This window comes from Pseudorasbora parva, chromosome 12 (assembly GCF_024679245.1).
Source record: "Pseudorasbora parva isolate DD20220531a chromosome 12, ASM2467924v1, whole genome shotgun sequence".
Classification (NCBI taxonomy): domain Eukaryota; kingdom Metazoa; phylum Chordata; class Actinopteri; order Cypriniformes; family Gobionidae; genus Pseudorasbora; species Pseudorasbora parva.
Window position 1 is genome coordinate 34,733,392 of NC_090183.1, and position 8,707 is coordinate 34,742,098.

At 37.3% G+C, this 8,707-nt stretch overlaps 1 long non-coding RNA gene across 1 annotated transcript; it reads right to left on the reverse strand.

The window, feature by feature from the left end:
• Positions 1 to 4,415: 4,415 nt before the first annotated feature.
• On the reverse strand, positions 4,416 to 7,500 carry LOC137093629 (uncharacterized). The gene is made up of 4 exons (XR_010908535.1): positions 7,192 to 7,500; positions 6,373 to 6,442; positions 4,932 to 4,993; positions 4,416 to 4,793 (listed from the first exon to the last, which is right to left on the reverse strand). It is a non-coding gene; the product is annotated as an uncharacterized lncRNA (long non-coding RNA).
• Between the last annotated feature and the right edge of the window lie 1,207 nt (positions 7,501 to 8,707).

The window sequence follows — 8,707 nt, forward strand, 5'->3', positions numbered from 1 at the left end:
CAGAGCGATGGACACAGAAAAGAAAGAGCAAATGTATTACCTAATGACCGAGCACTTGCTTGGGGGGGGGGAAATCACCTGTATTGATTGATCTGCTCTTTGCCGGTATGCCTCTTCCACCGTATTGTTCTAATCTAATAATGCTCTTAACAGATATGGCTGATACGGTCTCTCTATTCTGGATTCGGATCGTTTAATGTCTGGTTCGTTCCTCCCATCGGTTCTGCTTTAATGGACTCTAAAATTCCATCAGTAAGGCTGTCCTTTCCCATATTACGATATAATATGAAGTGGAGGCATTGTGATCTCAAAGACAGCTGAATTTCCCACTTAATGCTTTGAATTATATGTAGTGTCCTATTCATTATATCTTAATAGTTGCTGTTGTTTTTAAGTGGAGCTTTTGTGTAATGAACTAATTGGAACACAGGAAAAAACACAGGCACCTAAATTATACTGCTACTGACTTAAATTTTAGCTTAATTTAGCTACAAACATGATGTTTTATTATTAAGTAATCATTTCTTATTTACATTTTAAGAATTTCAGGGATTCTTTCACAGTCATGCAAAGCTTGAAAATTACATTTAAAAATTTCAGGCCAGGAAAAGTCATGGAATAACATCTGAAAAAGTCAACATTTTAACACTAAAGGGGTCCTATACTGCCCCGTTTTACAAAATGTAAAATAAGTCTCTGGAGTCCCCAGATTGTGTATGTGAAGTTTTAGCTCAACATACCACATAGATCATTTTTTATAGCATGTTAAAATTGTCACTTTTTGAGCAAAAATGCACAGTTTGTGTGTGTCCCTTTAAATGCAGATGAGCTGCTGCTCCCACCCACTTTCAGGAAGAGGGCAGAAACATACTGAAAATGTCCAAATAAATTCAATCCAGAGTCGGACAATGATAGAGAGACTCACTGGAGTGACAACATAGAATGCAACAGGACATTTTTCAATAGTTAGTTGATGAATTTATAGCTTCTTCAAGTCATTGGTTAGCACATTGATTACATAAATATGTACATTTTATGGTGAATAAGCTCATTGTAGTCCCTATACCAGCCGTTTGCAGAAGTTGTTTATGCTCTAACAGCAACATTACACACTAACTAAAGTGAAAAAAGTGAAATCATAAAAAACCCCGCCATTCAGTTTTGCATGAATAGACTTTAAATATAGGGAGAGAAATCTCTCATATTTCACGAAAAATATCTTCATGTGTGCTTTAAAAAGGAATGAAAAACTGATGACAGAATTTTCATTTTTGGGTGAACCCTTTAAGTAAAACACTGTCACAGACTCATAATATGTTCACTTCTAAAATCTACTAAATTTCTGACTGCACTGATAAAATCTTGCAAGAGGAGGTGGATTTAAAAAGTTTCAGGACCAATAAGCCAAGTTCCAGAAAATGCTGATGACCTACATGTACTTGTCATCTAGAGACCAGCTCATTTGAACCCCACTGCTCATGGCCCACCACATCCCTCCTCCTGAATGATTACTCTACCTTGGATGGAGCTTATTGTAAGGAGTGTAATTAGCTTGAGCGCGAGTGTAACTGCTGTGCTAATCGGTCTCAGAGCTGTTGTCCCGTTTCTAAGATGTACTCTCTGGCGGTTTAGAGAGTGTTTGTTGTAATATTTGTGACAGTGTGGTGCATCATACTCCCACACACAGCCAATCATCTGCTGAAGCCCACTCTCCTTGGTTTCTGGGGGTCTAATATTGGGTTTCTCTCACTCTCTCTCTCTCTTTTATTTTCTTGTTTTTTTAAAGCTACACTGTGTGATATTTCCCCCCATCTAGCGGTGAAAAGGTATATGACCATCCAGTAAATAATAGTTTCTGTTCCTCTCAATTCTGATTTCGTTTTAACTCCTACGGTGGCCGATTTAGTCCAAGATTAACATGGCAATCCCCCTCTTCACAATCGACACGGTGCCATCAAGTGTTAAAACGCGTAAGGGGAAGCTTGAAGTTACGGGTATGTCCCTCTTTGGCTAATGTACTTTCAAGATGGAGGGGCAACATGGCGACCAGCATTCAAACCCCTCACCCGTATGTATTTTCAATGGCATAATATAAACTTTCGAGAATACTTTATTACTTAAAAGAAGTAAATATACATTAATGAGCACATATATTTTTGAAATAACTAAGTGTTTTTAGCTAGGAATAAACTAAAAAAGTTACACAGTGTAGCTTTAAAGACACAATATTAAATAATTGTAGATTAAAATATTCAAAAACCACTTGAACAGTGGTGTATATTTTGTTGACCTGTGTACTTACATTATCCCAAATGTTTCCAAATCAGCTATTTTAACCAGTGTTACTGACCGTGTCATATCCATGCTCCCCTGATTTCCGTAGAAACCATAGACACACCAAAATCGCTTTAATATTTTATTAGACAGGCGAGCAACTGTTTGCCATCAACAGAAAACGAATCATTGTTATAGAGCGCAACACAGTAAGTCTTATTGTTTGAATCACTTGTTTTCATGATTCATCGCGAGTAAAATTTTGAACCTGCTTCTGCGATAACACGAGTTTGCCAAGTGGCTAATATAGCATAATCAGAGAGTTTTCTCTATCATAAAAAATATTTTAAACTTAAATGGTAAATGGACTGCATTTATATAGCGCTTTTATCCAAAGCGCTTTACATTTTTGCCTCACATTCACCCATTCATACACCAACGGCGATGTCAGCCATGTAAGGCGCCATCCAGCTCATCGGGAGCAGCTGGGGTTAGGTGTCTTGCTCATGGACACTTCGACACTTGGTCAGGTGGAACCGGGGATTGAACCACCAACCTTCTGGTTTGTAGACAACCTACATGAACCACTGAGCCACTGCCACCCCGCCCCAAACTTAATTGCATGTCCTTTAGCAAAAGTAATTCAGTCATCCTGTTTTTATTTAGCCTGGATGCCAGCCGAACTCAGCCCCGCCCACAACAATTGAGCTCGGGCAGTTCAGTCTGGACTCGATCTATAGAGGAGTAATTATGCCCGAACAGAAACTGTTTAGACCAATAAAATCATCAGGGCGGGCTTTAGACAATGATGGACAGATGATAAACACTAACGTAATCATCCACATCATCAAAGGCGCTTGGTTTGAATTTGTTCAAATCCTAAACGGAGAGCTTGTTTGTATATGTATTCACTTTCACTATTTCTCTCAGAAATTATGATCATGTTGGTAAATACTCTGTGTATCCTTAAACTCTTTTTTTTACGTAACTCCGGCAAAGATTGTTTATTCCAGTGTGCGTGCACACAACGTACGTTTTGTTTGTTTCACAACAAAACCCTGAATCGGTTGAAACAACAGAGCAGTTTCAGACTCATATTTTGACTAGAATTAAATATGACGACCTCAGGCTAGCTTTTATTAGTATGATATTCTAATATCAATCTAGCAGATTATTGCAAAGTGCAACAATTTTCTCATACCAGCTTACAAGTAACGTTACAACAACTTTCAACACACTCAAATGTATTTAGTATGATTATTTTGCATGTAAAACAGCATTGTGTTACCCCCAACAAGATCACATGGTAATGGGTATCAATAGTACGAGTGTGCAATCTCGTGGAATGTGTACGCCAAAATGAGTTTTGGCGTGCATATGCTACACAGTTTTTATGGTACACTGTTAACAATTTTCTTGTATTTTTACAGTACATTACTGGCAGCACGGTTGCCAGCAAGTTACTGTATTTTTGATTTACAGTAACTGTACTGTAATTCAATTTACAGTACATAGAAATATTACTGTATATTTACAAAACAGTATTTTACTGTATTTTTGCCATTTTTGCTTGCTTATGCTGTAATTATATGGTATTGTACTGTAATATCTATATTGATACATTACTGCTAAATATTATTTATTTTTCAAAATAAAGACTACTACTACTACTACTAATATTATATTAGAATTATATAATAAATGTAGTTATTATACATCTACAGGAAGCAATATAACAATTTGCTACTGCAGAATACCTGCTAATCAAAAGACAATCCAAACAATGTTCTTGTCAAAAATATTGTTTTTATTCAGTCAAACTGTTAAAACCATTTCATTTAAAACCATTGCATGTTAAGTTCATCAGCAATTGACAGGTATGGCTGTTAAAGGGATAGTTAACCCAAAAAAATAAAAATTCTGTCATCATTTACTTTTTCTTCAAGTTGTTTTAAACCTGTGTAAGTTTCTTTGATCTGTTGAACACAAAATAAGATATTTTGTAGACTGTTGGGACAGTTGAAGTAGCCATTGATTTCCATAGTAGGAAAAAAAAACTATGGAAGTCAATGGGTGCCGTCAACTGTCTGGTTACCAACATTCTTTAAAATATCTTCTTTTGTGTTCAACAGATCAAAGAAACTTACACAGGTTTGAAACAACTTGAAGAAAAAGTAAATGATGACAGAATTTTAATTTTTGGGTCTACTATCCCTTTAAGTGTGCACAAATGTAAATTAAACAAAAACATACAAGAAAAGAGAACTTGAAGATTGGGTTGGGTAAAAGAATGACAGGTGAGCAACAACAACTTAAAACCCAACATAAACAACAAGCGTCCCACTAACAGTGGTTGGTGAGTGTAGGCTTCAATTTGAAGTTTTCCATTCAAACTATTGACATGTGGGTTGATGGCCGTCACCTTCCTCAGCACCATCCTCTTGGTCCTTTTGCTGACTCTGTGGCAGTAGAACTCATTATCTGTCTGGCATTTCCATCTTCAGGGTTGATTCAGGAACCTGTTAGCAACATCATACCAGTCAATAAATATGATTTACAAAATTCCTCCCATCCTCCAACTTTAAATTCTTACTAAACTGTTGCACACCTGATTTAATTACAATACAGAAGTGAAATGCAGAAAGAAATTAACTTGCCTCTGAACAAGCTCTAGTCAAGAGAGCATTTCCCTCAATGGATGCTGTCATGATTGAATGTCCTGAAAATGAAAGAATGCAATGTTAATTACCTACAATCTTTTATTCTGAAAATAACCTTATCTCAACAAAGTCCATAAATGACATCACTCCATTCTTAAATGGTACACTTTACATATTACTATTTGTACATATTCATTGAGTATATGTATGTGCAGTGAATAAAATGTCGTCTGTGAATGAAAATACGTATGTTAATACAGCGGTGTGTGTGTGTGTGTGTGTGTGGCTGTAAAACCATCTTTGAGTGTGTATGAGTATGTTTGTCTGAGGATGTACGAGTGTGTGTGTATGTTTGAATGAGACTGCGTGTATGTGAGTGTGTAGCTGTACGAACATCTGTAAGTGAGTATGTACAGTATATGTGTATGTGTGAGTGAGTGGGTGTATGTATGAGTGTGTATGTGTGAGTGTATATGAGTGTGTAGCTGTACACATATCTGTGTGTGTATGCAATATATTTATGTGTGAGAGTATGTATAAGTATGTTTGTTTGTGTATGTGTGAGTGAGTGGATGAGTGTGTCTGTGTCAGGGTATATGAGTGTGTAGCTGTATAAACATTTTGTGAATGTACTATATAGTGTGTGTTTGCATGTGTGAGTGAGTGGGTGTATGATTGAGTGTCTATGAGTGAGAGTGTGTATGATTATGCATATGAGTTTGTTTGCATGTGTGAGTGAGTGAGTGAGTGAGTGGGTGGATGTATGAGTGAGTGTCTATGAGAGTGAGAGTGTGTATGATTATGTATATGAGTTTGTTTGCATGTATGAGTGAGTGTCTATGAGTGAGAGTGTGTATGATTATGTATATGAGTTTGTTTGCATGTATGAGTGAGTGTCTATGAGTGAGAGTGTGTATGATTATGTATATGAGTTTGTTTGCATGTGTGAGTGAGTGAGTGAGTGGATGTATGAGTGAGTGTCTATGAGAGTGAGAGTGTGTATGATTATGTATATGAGTTTGTTTGCATTTGTGAGTGAGTGGATGTATGAGTGACTGTCTATGAGAGTGAGAGTGTGTATGATTATGTATATGAGTTTGTTTGCATTTGTGAGTGAGTGGATGTATGAGTGAGTGTCTATGAGAGTGAGTGTGTATGATTATGTATATGAGTTTGTTTGCATGTATGAGTGAGTGTCTATGAGTGAGAGTGTGTATGATTATGTATATGAGTGTGTTTGCATTTGTGAGTGAGTGGATGTATGAGTGAGTGTCTATGAGAGTGAAAGTGTGTATGATTATGTATATGAGTGTGTTTGCATGTGTAAGTGAGTGAGTGGGTGTATGAGTGAGTGTCTATGAGAGTGAGAGTGTGTATGATTATGTATCTGTGTTTGTTATAGTACATTGCTACTTGAAAACCACATAACGTTACTTACCAAGCATAATGAGCCTGGGTGTGTCTGGTATCCCCTGCTGTGCCTCAATGTATGCATGGGTTGCAGTGACCTAAACACATTAAAACAACATTAATCAAAGTATAGAATATCAAATAACTACTGTACATAAAATATGAGTATAACAAGTACAACTCGACAAATATTGTCAGCGATATTTTTCTCTCTTAAAATAATTTTCCACTGCATATTTATTTAAATATTTATAAGGAAAGTTCTGTATTTTTAAGACTTGTTTTCACGTATTTTTCTAAACGACTTATTCAAATTGGTTCAGAGCGCGAGTCCGTCTGCAGCCATTATCCGGGATAGGCTAATCTTTTAGCAGTTTGAGCAGTCAATGTACGTCTATTATAATACAATTATTTCTTGCTGACAGGCTCGGATCGGACATTACAGAGAGGATCCCTACATAGATTATGTTTTTGTTATCATAATATCATTCAATACCAGCTTCCATTTGCAAATGCAGTAACTTACCTCACAGACTAAAATTATCTATCGTAAAACACACAAACATTAGGTTAACGGTTAACGTCACATTAAAACTCGACAGAAACAAAGAAAAAAACAATCTCGATTTGTCTTTCCACCGTTTTAACAATCACCGGGTCTGGTTTGGTCGAAATAAACCAGTCAATTCACCGAGTTATATTTGAAAACACTGGGAGAAATACACATCTAAGAAGTTAACTCTGTAACGGTGTTTTTGCAACGGTCATTAAAACATACACACTAAAATCTATGTACACTAAAGCGTAAAATCCTGAAACCTAATTATAAAATTAAAAATTAACTTACCAAACGTTCTGATATCCACCCGACTGAGACATCCGTGAGTGAGCTGCTGCCAGAAGTTGGGTTCTGACGTCAGTCAAGGGGCGCACTTTCGTTGTTTACAGCTGTCCTGTATTATTGCCTGGCATATTACAGCCAAGTTACAGCTAAGTTACAGCAACACTAAAATATACTGTAAAATGTTCCCGCTCAAACAAAATTACCCAGAATGCAATACAAATTACAGTATTTGACTGTATTATAAAAATGCAGTATTGTACTGTATGTTTTTACAGTAATGTGCTGCTAAATCTACAGCGACATTTAACAGTGTACATATGATACACATTTTATGGCATGTATATGACACACTCTTGGGTAGGATAAGGGTGTTGGGGTGGGTGGTTTGTGCATATAATACGTCATAAAGTGCGTATCATATGCACACGAAAAAATCTCATTTTGGTGTATATATTCCACGAGATTGCACACTCGTACTATTTATACGCATTTTTGTGAGATCGGGCTGGTTACCCCACATATACGCAACAAACGGAGCGGAAGCAGCCGACTGTAGCATAAGCATAATAAAAGCTCAGCGACTGGGGTTTCGCGCAGGTCTCTCTTATTAGCATTCACTCCAAAGGGCTCTCGACGCGCCCTGCTTAATGCCGTTAATAAAACTTTCATATATTCGCTAATTCATGATCATGAAATCTACCCGAGTCGGATTCCTTTCCATTGGCTGTGGAGGCGAAGAGTCAAGACTACAACTCCCATGATTCCACTCTCATTCACGCTCATCACCTTAGTTTTGAATGAGCCACATCTAGAGGTGAAACTTACATAATGTGCCTTTAAAAGGTGCACTCAATAATTTTCCTCACCTCACACATCCCAAACTGTGACTATAAACAGCTTAAATCTGCTCTCAGTCAGATTTAATTGATATTAAGTGCTGTTCGTGTGCCTGTCACCGCGTGTGGAAGTTGCCTCCAGCCTTACAGACTGTTCTTTTTTTTCCTCAAACAATGGGTGAGTAGTCCACTCCAGTTTCTTAAGTTACTTCAGAAAAGACTATATTGGAGAAGATGTTTTGGTAAACAGGTTTATATTGATTTTTCAGTGTGTTTTTCAGTCTGCTATGCATGGCAAAAAGAGGCTCAGCGCCAAAACTCTGTGGACCTTCTGGTAGGCTTCTGCTGTGCAGCATCTCTTTGCCCATGCAGGCCATGTGAAAGCTAAAACCTGTTATTTATATCCTTCTTTCTCTGCCTCACTGCTGCTTCTCAGACTATCTTTGTGACAGGAAGCTCAGATGTAGATGTGGGTGGTTGCTCATATGTAAGGGTAACAGTGGACTCTTTCTCACACTTCACACTCTACCTGAGATTCTGAGGTCATGCTTAAGTTTGTATTGTGGCAGTGTGCTTTCTAATATGACAGTGGCTCTGTTCCAAAATAGTGAGCTGCCTGTCTTACGTCTACATAGGCACATACAGTACTTTCCTGAGACAGCCTACATCTGTCAGCTACAGTA